We start from the raw sequence: 20,057 nt of genomic DNA, 5'->3' as shown, positions 1-20,057 counted from the left end.
AATGACACCAAATTATGGATCTTTGAAAAGATAAAATTGATAAACTTTTAGCTAGGCTCATTAAGAAAAAAAAAGAGATAAAGAACCCAAATAAGTAAAACTAGACATAAAAGAGAAGAAACTGACACAACAGAAATAAGAGAATTCTATGAAAAATTATATGCCCAAAAATGAACAATGTAGAAGAAATTGATATATATCTAGAAACATACAATATTCCAAAACTGAATCAGGATTAACATAAAATCTGAACAGACTGATAACTAGTAATGAAATTAAATTGGTAATGAAAAAAATACCAAAACATTAAGTCCAGGACCAGATGGATTCATAGGTGAATTCCACCAAACATTTAAAGGAGAGTGAATATGTATTCTCCTCAAACTTCTCCAAAAAGTAGAAGAGGAATGAAAGCTTTCAAATATATTCTAAAAGGCCAGCATTACTCTGATACCAAAACCAGACAAAGACACTACAAAAAAGGAAAACTACCAGCCAATATATCTGGGGAACACAAATGCAAAAATTCTCAACAAAATATTAGCAAATCACATTCAACAATACATTAAAAGAATCGTTCACAACAATGAAGTGGGATTTATATTATAAACAGGATTTATTTTATAAAAGGAAGATTCAATATTCACCAGTCAATATGGTGCACCACCAAAAAAAGATAAAAATTAGATGATCATCTCAATAGATAAAGAAAAAAAAACATTTGATAAAATTCAACATCCATTCTTTATAAAAAAAAAAAACTAAACAATGTGGGTTTAGAAGGAACATACTTCAACATAATAAAGGCCATATATGAAAAACTGCAGCTAACATCATACTCAAAAGGTGAAAAACTGAGAGCTTGTCCTTTAAGATGGAGAACAACACAAGGATATCTCCTCTTGCTGCTTCTATCACATTGTACTGAAACTCCTAGCCACAGCAATCAAACAAGAAAAGAAAATAAGAGGCATCATAGTAACAAAGAAGAAATTAAAATGTCATTATTTGAAGATTACATGATGCTCTACATAAAAAGTCCTAAAGACGCCACAAAAAAAACACAGGAAGTAATAAATGAATTCAGTAAAGTCACAGGATACAAAATTAATACCCATAAATCAGTAGCATTTATACACACTAATAATGATGTACAGAAAGGGAAATTAAGAGCACAATTCCAATTACAAGTGCATAAACAGAATAAAATACCTACGTATAAACCTAACCAAGGACATAAAAGATGTGTACTCTTAAAACTATAAACATTAATGAGAGAAATTGAAGATGGCACAAACATATGAGAAGATATTCCATGCTCGTGGATTGAGAGAACCAATATTGTTTAAATGCACACACTACCCAAAACAATCTATAGATTTAATGTAATCTCTATCAAAATGCCAACAACATTTTAACATAACTGGAACAAATAATCCTAAAATTTGTATGGAACCACAAAAGACCCCTGAATAGACAAAGAAATATTGAAAAAGAAGAGCAAAGCTGGATGTATCATGATCCTAGGTTTCAAGTTATATTACAAAGCTGTAGTAATCAATAATATGATCCTGGCACAAAGACAGACACACAGATAAGTAGAACAGAATAGAGAGCCCAGAAATCAATCCACACATATATCATCAATCTATGACAAAGGAAGCAAGAATGTACCATGGGATGAAGACAGTCTCTTTAACAAATGATGCTGGAAATACTGGAAAGCTAATGAAGGAATGAAACTAGACCACTTCCTAACACCGTACACAATAAACTCAAAGTGGATTGAAGTAATAAATAAATAAGACCTGAACCCATAAAATTTCTAGAAGAAAACACAGACAGTAACTTCTCTGACATTTGCCTTAGTATATTTTTATTTTATTTTATTTTATTTTATTTTATTTATTTATTTTTTAAAGATAGGTCTCCTAAGGCAAGAGAAACCAAAGTGAAAATAAACTATTGGGACTACTTCAAAATAAAAAGATTTTGTACCGTACAAGAAACCGACAAAACAAAAAGGCAACATACTAAATGGAAGGAGATATTTGCAAATGATATATCCAATAAGGGGTTAATATTTCAAATATATAAAGAACTTCTAGAACCCAACACCAAACAAACACTCCAACTGAAAAAATGGGCAGAAGATCTGAATAGACACTTTTCCAAAGAAGTCATACAGATGGCCAACAGATACATAAAAAGATACTCAATATCTTTTGATTGCAGGGAAATGCAAATCAAAACCACAATGAAATATTACCTCACACTTGTCAGAATGGCCAAAATTAAAAACAGAATAATAAGTGTTGATGAAGATGTGGAGAAAAAGGAACTTTTGTATACTGTTGATGTGAATGCAAATTGTTACAGCCACTATGGGAAACAGTATGGAGGTTCCTCAAAAAAATAAATAAAAATACAAACATCATATGATCCAGTAATTCCACTACTGAGTATTTACCTAAAGAAAATGAGAACACTAATTTGAAAGATATATGCACCCCTATGTTTATTGTAGCATTATTTAGAACAGACAAGATATGGAAGCAACCTAAGTGTTCACTGATTGGCAAATAGATAAGAAAGATGTAGTGTGTGCATGTGCGCAAACACACACACACACACACACACACAATGGAATATTACTCAGCTTTAAAAACAGATGAGATCATGCCACTTACTACATCATAGATAGACCTAGACAGTGTTATGGTAAGTGAAATGTCAGAGAAAGACTAACACCATTTGATTCCATTTATATGTGGGATCTAAAAAACAAAAGAAATGAATACACCAACAAAAAGCAGGATCAGACTTATAAATGTAGCAAACTGATGGTTGCCAGAGGGGAGGCAAGTGGTAAGATGGGCAAAACAGGTAAAGGGGAGGGGGAGATACAGGATTCCAGTTACAGAATGAGTAAGTCATGGGAATAAAAGCCGCAGCTTTGGGAATATAGTCAACGGTGTTGTAGTAACATTGAATGACGACAGATAGTAGCTACATTTGTGGTGATCATAGCATAATACATATAGAAGTTGAATCACTATGCTGCCCCCCTGAAACTAACGTAACATTGTGTGTCAAATATACTCAAATAAAGAATAAAAATTAAAAAAAACACTTTAGGAATATTATTCAGCCCTAAAAAAGAATGAAATCTTGCTATTTGCAACAACATGGATGGATCGATAGAGTATAATGGTAAGTGAAATAAGTCAGAGAAAGACAAGTACCATATGATTTCAGTCATATGTAGGAATTTAAGAAACAAAACAAATGAACGAAGGGGGAAAAAAAGAGACAACCAAAAAACAGAATCTTAACTATAGAGAATAAACTGGTGGCTACAAAAGGGATGGTGGGTAGGAGGATGAGAGAAATAGGTGAAGGGAATTAAAAGTATGCTCACCTTAGGGATACCTGGGTGGCTCAGTCAGTTTTAAGCCTCCTAGCTTCAGCTCAGGTCATTATCTCATGGTTTGTGAGTTTGAGCTCCACATTGGAATCTCTGCTATCTGTGCAGAGCCCACTTAGAAACCTCTGCCTCCCTCTCTCTCTGTCCCTCCCCCAATCGTACACGTGTGCTCACTCTCTCTCAAAAACAAATAAACATTAAAAAAAAAAAGAGTACACTTATCCTGATGAGCACTGAGTAATGGTATAGAATTATTGAATCACCATACTGTACACCTGAAACTAATTTAACTGTACGTTAACTATACCAGAATTATTTGTTTAAATAAAGAACACTTTAAGGAAATCAATAGCTACTACAAATAAGAAGCTTGTTTATCTGCTCTAGTGAAGATACTATCTTCAGCACCATATCTATCATTGGGGCTCCCATTTGTTAAGTTTACTGTAGTCTATCACCATCTGCCATATCCATCTGGTTTTTTTGCAGGGCCATGCTAGTGAATTAAACAGAGAAATGTTGGAGACTGTCATCCTTATATCCTTTAAATCTTCAATTTTCTGTAATTCCATCTGGGGTTTGCTTAAAATATTGCTTACAATTTAGCATCTTGGCTAGGGGAATGAAGTTTCAACTGCTTCAATTTTGCCTTTTCTGTTCTAAGTCTCTTAATCCAGAGGTTGGAAAATGAAAATGAGATTTTTATTAGCTCCCTGATATATTTATTTTACTGTGGATTAGAGAAGTAAACAAAGAGTAGTCTGTAGACCCATTAGACCTACTGTGAGATACTGAGATGTACTTGGTCCAGAACTCCATTTACCACATGGTCTCTATTCTGCCCCACTCTAACTGGGAAAGGGTTGGCATTTTAGACCCTTGCTATCCCTGTCACCTCCTACTCTGTATTCAATAGCCCACAGAAGATCTGGGTATTCCTATTTCACCAAGTATAGTTACGTGAGTTAATGGATGTAGGCCCCTTTGAAGAAATTTGGGGGGAATATTTGGTACATATTTACTATAGATATGTAGGGTCCTCCCTTACAAGTATCTGGTCTTTCAACTGATGGACTTGCAACTGGCTAAAGTCTGGACATTGAGTGAGAGTTTATGATTTTACATTGCATCGACATTGCCCTGCTTTTGATATTTAAATGTTTTTGTTAACATAAGTAAAATTTTACATAAGAAATACTTTCATTGGCTTCCTATATGTTTCTTTTTGTGAATGCCATGTTGTCTTAGGCATAATGAAGATCCCAGGGAATCAGGGCCAATGGTTGACATTTTTTTCATGTTGACTATTATGTAATAATCTCCACTATTCTTTTGATTATTGAGTGCAACTATTTGGACTCTGCTATTCTGGAATTACATTATCCCAACTGACACTAGGGAGTCCAGTTCAGTAATGGTGTCTTTGGGGCACCTCGGTGGTTCGGTCAGTAGAGCACCTGACTTCAGCTCAGGTCATGATCTCATGGTCCCTGAGATTGAGACCTGGGTCTGCTCTGTGCTGACAGCTCAGAGCCTGGAGCCTGCTTCTGATTCTGTGTCTCCCCCTGTCTCTGCCTCTTCACTGCTTGTTCTCTCTCTCTCAAAAATAATGAAGTTAAAAAATATATAATGGTGTCTTCTATCATCTACTCTGGCCTATAAAGGACAAACAGTCCCTCCCTCACTTGTCTATTTCTTATTGCTTTAGTAAATAAAGTATATTCTGGGCCTTCCCTGGACACATAGTCAACTGATAATTTTCTGGTTTTATATAAAAAAATATCCGTTTTATTTATTTATTTGTTTCTTTGTTTATTGGGAGTGTGAGCATGTGGGGAGAGGGCAGAGAGAGAGGGAGAGGGAGAATCCTAAACAAGCTCCATGCCCAGTGTGGAGCCTGACATGGGCCTCAATCTCACAACCCTAAGATCATGACCTGAGCTGAAATCAAGAGTCAGACGCTTAACCAACTGGGCCACCTAGGCACCCTAAAAAATCCATTTTAGTAGGCATATCTCTCTCAGTTTTCCAACTCCTTCCTCCTGTCTCTGACAAGGCAATTCAAGCACCCACACTTCATCTACTATTGGCCAAAGTTTCCCACCTTTTTGGCCTCAAGATCCATTTACACTTTGAACAACCCATGAGAACCCTAAAGAGCTTTTGTTGGAGGTGCTTCACGATGACATCATCAGAAGATCCTAAACTCACTTCCTCTCATGGACACAGCTACATATGAAATATGAAATGTGAAATCTACAGCAACATATGAAATAACTGTCTCTAAAAAAAGACCAGAAAACTAGCTGAATAGCAACTCCACAATAAAGGATAAAAAGGCCAGGTCAAAATGGGTAGGAGATGTAGAGATGCCATCTCACGAACAACCCCGCCCCTGGTGTGGTGACCCACAACTGAAAAAGGCACCACCAATTCAGAAGTCTCCCTGAGAAGTCAGGGATTTGGGCCCCATGTAAGGTGCCTCAACCCTTCAGACATGCATCAGAGAGAGACAAGCCCCCAAACATCCAACTTTGAAAAACAAAGGGGCTTATGTCCAGAAGAACCATTGGGCTGTAGGGGATGGAAATTCACACTTAAAAGGCTTGAATGCAGACCCACTTACCCAGGGACCCAATACAAAAGCAGCAGTTTTAAAAGTGCCTAAACCATACATGAAGGAGATACATTTGCTAATCTTTTTTTAAAAAAAATATTTATTTATTTAAATTCAAGTTAGTTAACCTACAGTGTAGTATTGGTTTCAGGAGTAGAACCCAGTGATTCATCACTTACATATAACATCAGTGCTTATTCCAAAAAGTGCCCTCCTTAATGTCCACCACCCATTTAGCCCATCTCCTACCCATCTCCCCTCCATCAACCCTCAATTTTTTCTCTATAGTTAAAAGTGTCTTATGGTTTGCCTGTCTGTTTTTATCTTATTTTTCCTTCCCTTCGCCTATGTTCATCTGTTTTGCTTTTTTAATTCCACATACAAGTGAAATCATATGGGATTTGTCTTTCTCTGGCTTATTTTGCTTGGCATGATATATTCTAGTTCCCTCATGTTGCAAATGGCAAGATTTCATTCTTTTTGATTGCTGAGTAGTATTCCAGTGTGTGTGTGTGTGTGTGTGTGTGTGTGTGTGTGTGTGTGTGTGTATCACATCTTCTTTATCCATTCATCAGTCGGTGGACATTTGTGCTCTTTCCATAATTTAGTTACTGTTATTTGTGCTCTTTCCTTAATTTAGTTATTGTTGATAATGCTACTATAAACATTGGGGGGCATGTGCCCCTTCAAATTAGCTAATCTTAAAGTGTCTGTCAAAGGGAAGGAGTCTGCTAGGACTTTTTCTGGGGATGAAGGCACTGGCAGGTGCCATTTTTGCATTCTACCTCTATCGTGCTAGCATTGGCAGGCACCATTTTTGCACTCTCCTGCTAACATGCTAGCACTGGCAGGGGTGCTGTCTCTGTACTGCCCCTGTGGACCCATCAGACTGGGGGAGCTGAGCACCTGGATCCTACAGATCTTCCAGAGCTGGACAGTCAAGTGCCCCATCCCTATGCTACCCTTGAAGTCCTGACAGAGATGGTGAGAGCCTGCAGCCACACAGGGGACAACCCTTGAGTGTCTGGATCCACTGGCCATGGATGAATATGTTTCTGGCCTTTCAAGTTTGAAACAATTGGAGAGAGTTCTTGGCAGCCTACTACCCCTAGCATACTACACAGGTAAAAGACCCCCCCAGACTTTCTGTGAAAAAGGCATATTTACTTGTCCTAGAGCTTCAGCCTGAGGGACATACTTCAGGATTACCACACATTTAGAAGCTATGAAAGTGCTCTCAGGGAACCATAGGCTGGGGGATGCCATTACTGTGCTCTTGACTCAAAACAGCTTGCTGGTATCTCCCCAAAAGGAGATATATACTCATATACTCATATGGAGCCCTAATTCTTGTAACTATTGCCAAAGGATACCTCCAGATTAGCTGGTTTAGAGACCAACAAGGTTTTTGATGGAAGTCCCATAGGACTGTATATATTCGCATACCTTAAGAGCTGCTGCCTGATGATCTAGCTTCCCATCAGCCTCGAAATTGGGGGTCCCTCTAGGACATTCACAGTACTTGTCATGCTGTCAACAACTGGGAATCTATCAAGAATAATTCATGCTACTTAGGCAATTCCAAAGGCTTAAAAGATAACCAGGAACTAGGGCCATGTTGAATGATAAATTTCATTTCCTATATAAGGACACTTCTTCAAGATTGGAAAGACAGCTGTTTCACTTAATACATAGAAACAAATAGAGAATCAAGTAAAATGAGGAGACAGAAGAATATGTTCCAAAAGAAGGAATAAGGTAAAATCCCAGAATAAAATGTTAACGAAATAGAGATAAGTAATTTATCTGAGAAAGAATTCAAAGTAATGACCAAAAGGATGCTAATTTAATTTGGGAGAAGAATGGATGAATACAGTGAGAATTTTAACCAAGAGATAGAAAATATCAGAAATGACCAAACACAAGTCATAGAGCTTAAGAACCCAATAACTGAACTGAAAAATATACTAGATGAGTTCCACAGTAGACTGGATGCAGAAAAAAATAATAATCAGTGATCTCAAAGATAAGGCAATAGAATTCATCCAAACAGAGCAGCAAAAAAAAGATTTTAAAGAATTTTAAAAAGTGAAGATAGTTTAACAGACCCACCAGACAACATCAAGTGGAGTAACATTCACATTACAGGGGACCCACAGAAGAAGTAAGAGACAGAAAACTTATTTCAGGAAATAATGGCTAAAAACTTTTCTAACCTGGGGAAACAGGTATCCAGATTCAGGAGCCCAGAGAATTTCAAACAAGATGAACTGAAAGAGATTCCACACCAAGATATATTATACTTAAAATACCAAGAGTGAAAGAGAGAATCTTAAAAGCAGTGAGAGAAAAACAGCTTGTTATATACACAAGAACCCCCATAAGACTATCATATTTCTCCGCAGACACTTTGCAGGCCAGATAGGAGTGGCATGATATACTCAAAGTGCTGAGGGGAAAAACTTCCAACCCAGAATACTCTGCCAGGCAAAGTTATCATTAGAATTGAAGGAGTGATAAAGAACTTACCAGCAAACAAGCTAAACTGGCCCTACAAGAAATACTAAAGGGACTTCTTTTAGCTGAAAAGAAAAGGCACTGACTGGTCAGAAGAAAACATTTTAGAATTAAAATCTCACTAGTAAAGGTAAATATATAATAAAGGTAATAGATTAACCACTTATAAAGCTAGTATAAGAATAAGGAGGGTAGGAGATGACAAAGTAGGAGGATCCTGAGCTCACCTTTTCCTACAGACATACCAAGGAAACTAAATGTATTGCAACTCATTCTGAAAATGACCTGGAGACTGGCATGACATATCTTTCACAGCTAGTCATAGATATGAAGGATATGAAGGACAGAGACATGATCAGGATCAAAACCTCTGGCATTCTTACCCACAAATGAGACATCATAAGCACATAGAGCAAAGGGATCAGACCTCACACTGGGCACCCCAGACCCTAGGGATCTGCACTGAAAGGTGAATCCCTATAACATCTAACTTTGAAAATCAGTGGGGCTTAACTCTAGGAAAGTAGAGAGCTATAGGAAACTGAGTGGCTGCCCTTAAAGAGCCAGCACGCTAAATAACTTGGCCTGTGACCCAGCATAGAAGCAGCAGTTTGAAAAGCACCTGGGATATGAAAGAGATTTAAGGACTAATTTTAGGATGTGTGTTGGATAGGCAGGGATATGCAGGGGCTCTCTGGGAACAAAAGTGCTAGTGAGCACCATTTTTCTTCCCTCCCCCAACTTAGATAGCCAGAGGCTTTCTAAAGCCAGTTGACACTCTACATCTACCTTGCTAGCACTGTGAGCTCTGCACCAGTGTTTCCCCGTGGACCAACACTATCCAATCCTCCTGTCCAGCAGGCACCCCTCCAAAGTGAATCTCCAAAGTGAATACAAAGTGAATCTACTACTACACGTAGGGGGAAGTCCCAACTGGGACTGTGTTCCCCTCCAATGTGACTTATTTCCTGGGGAAAGGGGAGCACACCCTGACCACCAGCTCTTCTGCAGCAGTAACAATGGCTCATTGCAGACAGTGGGGCTGAGTTCTAGTCCTTCCCACCAGTGAGCCCATGTGGCTCTGTTAAGTTCTTGGGGAGCAAACCCTGCCTGCCAGTGCACCCACAGTAGCAGTAACCAGGCCTCATAGCTAGTTTCACAAAAGAATGACAAAATTACAGAAAAAGACCTAAAGATAACAGAGATAAGCAACATGCCCAATAAAGAGTACAAAGTAATGGTCGTAAAGATACTCACTAGACTTGAGAAAAGCATTTATGAACTCAGTGAGAACTTCAACAAATAAAATATTTGAAAGAACCAATCAGAGCTGAAGAATACAGTAAATGAAATGAAAACTACACTAGAGGGAATGAGTCAACAGCAGACTAGAAGATGCAGAAGAACAGATCAGTCATCTGGACAACATGGTAGTGGAAAGCAACTCAAGCTGAACAACAAAAAGAAAAAAAATAAAAAATGAAAATTGGGACCTTTACGACATCATCAAGTGTAATAACATTCATACTATAGGGATCCCAGAAGAAGAGACAAAGAGCCAGAAAACTTATTTGAGGCTATAATAGCTGAAAACTTCCTAACCTTGGGAAACAGACATCCAGGTCAAGGAAGCACAGAGAGGCCCGAACAATATGAACCCAAGGAGGTACACATCAAGACACATTTGATTAAAATGACAAAAACTAAAGATAAAGAGAGAATCTTAAGAGCAAGAGAAAAGGAAACCATTACATAGAAGGGAAGCCCCATAAGGCTATCAGCTGATTTTTCAGCAGAAACTCTGCAGGTCAGATGGGAGTGAGATATATATTCAAAGTGCTGAAAAGGAATAGCCTACAGCCAAGAGTATTCTACCCAGAAAGATTATCATTTAGATTTGAAAGACAGATAATGAGTTTTGCAGACAAACAAAGTTAAAGGAATTCATTACCACTAAACCAGCCTTAGAAGAAATGTTAAAGGGAACTCCTTAAATGGAAAGAAATGCCATAATCAGAAGCAAAAAAATAACAGAAGGAAAAATTTTTACTGGTAAAAGTTACCACATAGGAAAAGTAGGAGATAAATCACTTACAAAGTTGGTAAGGAAGTTAAAACACAAAAGTAGTAAAATCAATTATATCTAGAGAAATTAGTGAAGAGATAGACAAAATAAGATGTAAAATATGACATCGTATACATAGAATACGGAGTAAAGAGTAAAAATTTAGTGATTTAATGCATTAGAACTTAAGCAACCATGAACTTGATAATGAATGCTATACACATAGATATTATAAATGAACCCCATGGTAAATGCAAGCCAAAACTCAGTAAAAGATACACAAAAAATAAAGAGAAAGAAATCTAAGCATAACACTAAAAGAAAGCCATCAGACCAGAAGGGAAGAGAGCATGAGAAGAAGGAAAAGGGAACTATTGAAACAACTAGAAAACAACAAAAATGGTAATGAGTATACACCTGTCAATAATTAGTTTAAATGTAAGCAGTCTAAATGTTCCAATCAAAAGACATACAGAAACTAAACAAGAAGACCCATTTATATCCTGTCTACAAGAGACACACTTCAGATGAAAGAACACACACATAGACTGAAGGTGAAGGAATGGAAATAGCGGTTTTACAAAACAGAAACCCAAAGAAAGGTATCTATACTCATATCAGAGAAAATAAACTTTATACCAAATACTGTGATAAAAGACAGACATTATGCAATGATAAAGGGGGTAATTCATCAACAAGACATAATATTTATAAATATATATGCACTCAACATCAGAGCACTTAAGTATAGGAAGCAAATATTAACAAATCTAAAGGTCGAAATTTATATGAATACAATAATAGGGGAATTTAATATACTTTTACAACAATGGAAAGATCATTCAGACAGAAAATAAGAAAACACTGGCCTTAAGTGACACACTAGATTGTATGGACTTAATAGATATATGTATAACATTCCATCCAAAAATAGCAGAATATACTTTTTTTCATGTGTATATGGAATATTCTCTAGGATAGATCAATCATGTTAAACAACAAGTCTCAATAAATTTAAGATTGAAATCATATCAAGCATCTTTTCTGACCACAATGGTATGAAACTAGAAAAATTTTTTAATGAAATTTATTGTCAGATTGGTTTCCATACAGCACCCATTGCTCATCCCAACAGGTGCCCTCCTCAATGCCCATCACCCACCCTTCCCTCCCTCCCACCCCCCATCAACACTCAGTTTATTCTGTTTTTAAGAGTCTCTTATGATTTGCCTCCTTCCCTCTCTGTAACTTTTTTTTTCTCCCTTCCCCTCCCCCATGGTCTTCTGTTAAGTTTCTCAGGATCCACATAAGAGTGAAAACATATGGTATCTGTCTTTCTCTGTAGGACTTATTTCACTTAGCATAACATTCTCCAGTTCCATCCACGTTGCTACAAAAAGCCATATTTCATTCTTTCTCATTGCCAAGTAGTATTCCATTGCATATATAAACCACAACGTATTTATCCATTCATCAGTTGATGGACATTTAGGCTCTCTCCATAATTTGGCTATTGTTGTAAGTGCTGCTATAAAACACTGGGGTACAAGTGGCCCTATGCATCAGCACTCCTGTATCCCTTGGGTAAATTCCTAGCAGTGCTATTTCTGGGTCATAGGATAGATCTATTTTTAATTTTTTGAGGAAACTCCATACTGTTTTAGAAATTAACTACAAAAAGAAAATTGAAAAAAAATCACAAATATGTGGACACAAACAAAATGCTACTGAACGAGTCAGTGAAGAAATCAAAGTGGAAAGGGGAAAAAAATGAGACAAATAATAATGGAAATACAATATATAAACTATGTTGGATCAGCAAAGGCAGTTACAAAGGGGGAAGCTTATAGTGATATAGGCCTATCTGAAGAAATAAGAAAAATACCAAATAAACAATCTAATTGCACCGAAAGGAACTTGGAAAAGAAGTACAAATAAAGCCCAAAGTTAATAGAAAAAGGGAATAATAAAGATTAGTGTGGAAATAAATGAAACAGTGACTAAAAAGATCAGTGAAACTAAGAACTTCTTCCTTGAAAATAATAAAATTTACAAAATGTTAGACTCACTAAGAAAAAATGAAAAGGCTCATATAAATAAAATCAGAAATAGAGAAGTTACAATACCAAAAAAAAAAAAAAATACAAATGACCAGAAGAGACTACTACTATGAACAATTTCACCAACAAACTGGACACTTGGAAATAATGAATAAATTCATAGGAACATACAATCTTCCAAGAATAAATCATAAATAAGACATCTGAATAGACCAATTCATAGTAAGGAGATTGAATCATAATTTAAAAATTGACAACAAACTAAGTTCCAGGACCAGACAGCTTTACGGAAGAAGTCTACCAAACATTCAAAGATTTAATACATATCCTTTGCAAACTCTTCCAAAAAACGGAAGGGAAGCACAACTCATTGTGCACATGCTCCCAAACTCATTTTATAAGGACAGCATTACCCTGATACCAAAACTGAACAAAGCTACCACTAAAAAATGAAAGAAGGGAAATTATAGGCCAATAACTTTCATAAACATAGATACAAAAATTCTCACCAAAATATTAGCAAACTGAATTCAACAATACAGTAAAAGGATCATACATCATGATCAAGTGGTATTTATTCCAGGGATTCAAGGATGGTTCAGTATCCACAAACCAATCAACATGATATACCATATTAAGAAAATGAAAGATAAAAACCATATCATCTCAGCAAGTGCAGAAAAAATTATTTGATAAAAATTCAACATTCTTTTATGATTAAAAACTCTCAACAAAGTGAGTGCAGAGGGAATGTACCTTAATATAATAAAGGCCTTATCTGATAGCAAAAATCATAGCCCATGACAAAAAGCTGTAAAGCTTCTCCTTTAAGATCAGGAACAAGACAAAGATGCCTACTGTTCCTTTTTTTTTTCTTTTTTTTAAACATTTATTCATTTTTGAGAGAGAGAGACAGAGAGAGAGCATGTGTGTGCGTGCTCTCATGAGCGGGGGAGGGTCAGAGAGGGAGGGAAACAGAATGGGAAGCAGGATCCAGGCTCTGAGCTGTCAGCACAGAGCCCAAGGACGTGGGACTCAAACTCATGAACCATGAGGTCACAACCTGGGCCAAAGTCAGATGCTCAACCAACTGAGCCACACAGGCGCCCCTTTTGCTTACTTTTATTTGACATAATATTAGAAATCCTAGCCAGAGAAATTGGACAGAAACACATAAAAATTGGAAGGGTAGAAGTATAATTGTCACTGTTTGTGCATGACATGATTTTATATATAGAAAATTCTATAGACTTTACCAAAAATTAGAATAAACAAATTCATTAAAGTTGCAGTGTACAAAATCGATACATAAAAATCTGTTGCATTTTTATACTCTAATAATCTATCAGAAAGAGAAATTAAGCAAACAACCCTATTTACAATTGCATCAAAATTAATAAAATACCTAGGAATAAATTTCACCAATAAAAGACTTATACACTGAAAACTAAGATAATGATGAAAGAAATTCAAGAAGACACAAATAAATGGAAAGATATTCTGTACTCTTTAATTGGAAGAATATGGTTAGGATGTCCAGGTTCCCCAAAGCAATCTAAAGATTCAATGGCAGCCCTATCAAAATTCCAATGGCATTTTCACATAATTAGAACAATTCTAAAATTTTTATGGAACCACAAAGATCCTGGAGAGCAAACCAATCTTGGGAAAGAACAAAGCATGATTCAAACTACGTTACAAAGCTATAGTAATGAAATCAGTATGGCACTGGCATAAACACACACACACACACACACACACACACACGAACAGGATAGAGAGAAATAAATCCACACGTATATAGTCAATCAATTTATGGCAAAGGGGCCAAGAATATACAATGGGTAAAGGACAGTCTCTTTAATAAACAATGTTGAGAAAGCTGGAATGCCAAATGGAAAACAGTAAAACTAGATTGCTATCCTAAGACATACACAAAAATTATCTCAAATTATATTAAAGACTGGAATGTAAAACCAGAAGCCATAAAACTCCTAGAAGAAAACATAGGTCCTTGACATTAGTTTTGGTGATAATATTTTCGATCTGACTCCACTAGCAATGTCAACAAAAGCAAAAATAAGCAAGTGGGATTGCAACAAACTGATAAAGTTCTGCACAGCAAAGGAAACCGTCAACAAAATAAGAGCAACCTACTGAATGGAAGAAGATATTTTCAAATCATATACCTGATAAGGGGTTAATATCTACAATATATAAAGAACTTGTGCAACTCTGTAACAAACTGCCCAATTAAAAAATAGGCAGGTGAGGGGCACCTGAGTGGCTCAGTTGGTTAAGCGTCTGACTTTGGCTCAGGTCATGATCTCGTGGTTTGTCAGTTTGAGCCCCGCGTTGGGCTCTGGGCTGACAGCTCAGAGCCTGAAGCCTGCTTCAGATTCTGTGTCTCCTTCTGCCTGCCCCTCTGGTGCTTGCACTCTGTCTCTTGCACTGTCTCAAAAACAAATTAACATTTAAAATTTTTTTTAAAAAAATAGGTGATCTGAATTTTGTTTCTCCAAAGACCTCCAGATGGCCAGAAGGCACATGAGAAGATCTTCAACATCACAAATGCAAATCAAAACCACAGTATCACTTCACTCCTGTCAGAATGGCTGGTATCAAAAGGGCAAGAAATAATAAGTGTTGACAGGGATCTGGAGGAAAGAGAACCCTCATGCACTGTTCACGGGAATGCAGATTAGTGCAGCCACTATGGGAAACAGTATGGAGGCTCTCAGAAATTAAAAATAATACTATTGCACAGTATAGAAATTCCACATCTGGGTATTTGTCTGAAGAAAATAAAAAAACTAACTCAAAAAGATATATGCACCCCTATGTTCATCTCAGCATTATTTACAATAGCCAAGACGAGGAAACAACCTAAGCATTCACTGATGAATGAATGGATAAAGAAAAAGTGGTATATATGTACAATGGAATAGTACTCCCAGAGAATGAAATCTTGCCATTTGCAACAAAACATAAATGGACCTTGAGGGTATTAATGCTAAGAGAAGTCAGTCATACAGAGAAAGACAAATACTGTTTGATTTCATTTAAATGTACAATCGAAAAAACAAAAGAAAACAAAACTCACAGACAACAGATTGATGGTTGTCGGTATGGGTGTGGTGGTATGAAATGGGTGAGATAGGTAAAGGGGACCAAAAGGTACAGACTTCCAGTTTTCAAATAAGTCATGCGGATATGACATATACACAGTGACTCTGGCCAATAAAACTGCATTGCAAATTTGAAAAATACCAAGAAATGAATCTTAAAAGTTCCCATTACAAGAAAAATAAACTGTGTATGGTGAGAAGTAACTAGATTTATTGTGCAGATTTTTGTAATATATACACGATGTCAAAGCATTATGTTATACACTGAAACTAATATTGTATGTCAATTATACTTTAAAATTTTTAAAAATAAAGAGCTTTTGCTTATGTGGGTTTTATCTACCTATATCATATTAGACATTAAACTGGGATATTCTAAAATGTGAACATGTTATTTAAAAATAAAAATGAACACATTATAGATTAATATACATAATATTTCATGAAAAATAATATTTTTAAAAAGTGAGAATAATGGCATTATTTTACATTTTGCAAGTCTTTTTGATATCAGACTCAATACAAGATAGGTAGATTTTCTGCTTTTGGATTCAATCTGTAGTAATATGTTATTTGGGTTGAAGTATGTGCAAAACATCCTGCTTTACCAAATAAACAGTTTGAAAAAGGAGGAATAATTTAACAGCATTTTCAGACACTTGTGAATATTCTTTAATACTTCACTAAAATGTGAGAAGTAGTTTCTTAAAGCATAGCTGTCATGTGAAATCTGAAGTAATTTCCATGAACTTTTCCTCCTCTGTTACATTAAAATCTGTTGGCTTACTGTGCACTTTAAATAAATCTTTTAGCTATGATCTTGAATCATGCATTAACCATTTAGAAAATATTAGTGCACTAAATTAAACAGCTCTTCTAAATGTTGATTCATTTCATTATACAATACTAACAATGACCCATTCTTTAAATTCTCTTTCTGTGATTTCATTAGTGTGTAAAAATGCCATCAATTTGTATCTTCCACTTTACTGAATTCATTTATTACTTCTAGTAGGTTATTTTGATGTGGAATCTTTAGGATTTTCTATGCATAGCATCATGCCTGTGAATAGTGACAGTTTAGTTGTTTATCGTTTTGGATGCCTCTTATTTCCTTTTTCTTGTCTGATTGCTGTGGCTAAAGACTTCTTGTACTATGTTGAGTAAAAGTGGCAAGAGTGGACATTGTCATCTTATTCCTAAATATAGAGGGAAAGCTCTGTTTTTCACCATTAAGGATGATGTCCAAAATATATAAAGAGCCAATACAATTCAACACCAAAAAACAGCCCGATTAAAAACATGGGCAGAGAACCTGAATAGATATTTTCCAAAGGCATACAGATGGCCAAGAGACACATGAAAAGATGTTCAACATCACTAATCATCAGCAAAGTGCAAATCAAAACATCTCACAATGAGATCACCTCATGTATGTTAGAATGGCCAAAATCAAGGAAACAAGAAGCAACAAGTGTTGGTGAGGATGTGGAGAAAAAGGAACACTTGTGCAGTTGGTGGGGATGCAAACTGGTACAGCTACTGTGAAAGGCAGTATGGAAGTTCATCAAAAAATTAAAAACATAAATACCATATGATCCAATAATTCCACTGAGTAAAAAACAAAAACACTAACTCAAAAGGATATATGCACCCCTATGTTTATTGCAGAATTATTTACAACAGCCAAGATATGGAGCCAACCCTAGGGTCCATCAAAAAAATGAATGGATAAGGATAATGTGGTATATATACACAATGGAATATTACACAGCCATAAAGGATGAGATCATGCCATTTCATAAGTCAGAGAAAGACAAATACCATATAATTCCACCCATGAATGCAATCTCAAAAAAAAAAAAAAAGAACAAAAAAGCAGTTTCAGAACTATAAATATAGAACAAACTGATGGTTGCTAGAGAGAAAAAGAGTGGAGGGTTAAACAAAAGGGGTGAAGGGGAGAGGGAAATACATGCCTCCAGTTACAGATTAAGTAATGGGTATAAAAAGCAGAGCATAAGGAATACAGTTAATGATATTGTAATAGCAATATAATGGGATAGTAACTACACTTGTGGGGAACATAGCATAATGTAAACATTTGTCAATATGTTTACATAATGTATACACCTGAAACTAATGGAACATTGTGTCAACTATACAGAATTTTTTTTAAAAAGTCACATTCTTTTATAAAATTACCAATCTAATCAAAGTCTTTAGATTTTTAGGAAGTGGTCAAGCTCAATGTGTAATATACAAATTTCCCACAATTCTAATTTTTACTTAAAATTTTAAATTTCATTGCTGGAAATAAATACTGTTAAGGTTTTTTCCCTTGAAACAGTAGGCTTACCTTGTTAATTTTTGAGAATATGACTACCAAATAACCAACTCTGAATAACCTCATTTGCCTGTCAGTTGTTATTTCAAGACAAAATGCTGTTTCCTGAAAGAGTCTTGCTCAGCTTTCAAGTGAAATAATTGCGTAAGTACTTTTCATTGATATAATGATTATACTTTGGCATGCAGAAGCTTTGTGCATACTTCCTATTTTGTCACATAGAATATTAAAAAGACATATACTCAAGTATCAATTTTTTTAAATTAATAATTTTGACTGCTTCATCAAGAGCATCTCTTGGAAAACTGACTTTAAAAATTGGTAGTGGAGACTATTAATACAGTTTAGTGCAACTACCTTGACTTTTTACTAAGGCACCAGCAATTTGATAAACCATTGCTTTGGCACTATCAGTGGAAATGTCAACAAAACAGAATATGCAAAAATAATCTTATTAGTAGGAAGATAATTTGAGCTTGTGGACTCCATGAAATGGTCTTAGGATCCCTACAGATGTGTAGACCACACTCTGACAGTTGCTGCTGTGGAAGTATGATTTCCAAGCTGCGGACTGCTCTCCTACCATTTTATCAGGACTGGTTCCAAGCACCTTAATGTATAATCAGTGAGGTGAGACATTGCTGTTACTGTAGGATATTAGATTTTATTTAGTTGTTTTGTATGGAGAACAAACTCATTTTGTAAATCATCTTGTTTTCATGGTTTCTGAGCCAGGTAAACCTGATATACTCTTACAAAGAGGTGGGGGGGATTCTTTGGGTGCCCCACAGGGTTTAGAGTAAACTAAGAGCTCAAGGTTTTCAACTATCTCTATTCCAGACTTCTTAGGCCCATCTCTTCTTTATCAGAACACTGTTTTAGCAGAAGAGACATATCATGGCTATTATTTCAGCTTCTTAACATCTGTCATCTGTACAATCAAATATTAATCCTGATTTTTATGTAGGAGATGAAGGTCTCTATTTTTTAAATAGCTTTCTTTCACAACATTCCTAATAGTCAAGTGACATGAACCTGTTTCTCTTTTTTCATGCTTCAGACATAGTCAACCAAACAGCCAATTTACTGTCCTGATTATCATTACCCTCATATATTTCAAATGTTGCAACTATGTATAGGCCAGTATTTCCTCTTTTGCTTGTGATTCTTTCCAATAAACCATAGGTGAGAATCCCAATGTGATGCTGCAGGATTCCAGTAATGGAGACATTTCGCCATTTGACTAGCAGATGATCTCATTCTGGAATCTCATCCGAGGGTCTGCTTCCTAGCACAGTTTGGGTTACGGACAAAACCAACCTGACCTAAAATTTGGGAAAAAGTATTTATTTGGAAAGTGATCTCAGGAAGTGAGTGGAAAGATGCAATAGGGAAGGGGACAAAGACAATAGAGTATGTACTAATAAGTAGTTATCACTGTTTGCAGCTAGGGTTCAAGTCTTGTGAACTCCTTGGGAGGCTGTGTGAAATATACTTCACAATTGTCCATTGTAGGGGTGAGGAAGTTACTTTTGTACTCATTCTTTCCCCTCATTGGTTGAAGATCATTCCTGTGGACTGGCAATGTCTCTTACACCCAGCCCTCTATAGGGGCCACCTACTCCAGCAAACAGAGCAGTTGAAGCCTCAAGGAAACTGGCCCCACAAAACCCCTCCTGACAAGATGATGCTTGGGGTATGAAGCCAAGTGTAGGATTCTTCTTCACTGAAGCTATGAGTGAACTCTGAGTTGGGTGAAAAAATAAGGATGAGTTCCGATTATACCTATCACAGATCCCTACCTCACATTCACACAAAAATCAAATCCAGGAATATTAAAGGCTTAAATGTGAAAGGAAAAACTATAAAGCTTTTATTATTTTTTAAAAACAAATA

Source organism: Panthera pardus, unplaced genomic scaffold (genome assembly GCF_024362965.1).
Source record: "Panthera pardus isolate Hobbes unplaced genomic scaffold, ASM2436296v1 HiC_scaffold_24, whole genome shotgun sequence".
Taxonomy (NCBI): domain Eukaryota; kingdom Metazoa; phylum Chordata; class Mammalia; order Carnivora; family Felidae; genus Panthera; species Panthera pardus.
The sequence above is the reverse complement of the archived record's forward strand: the minus strand, read 5'-3'. Positions refer to the sequence as shown.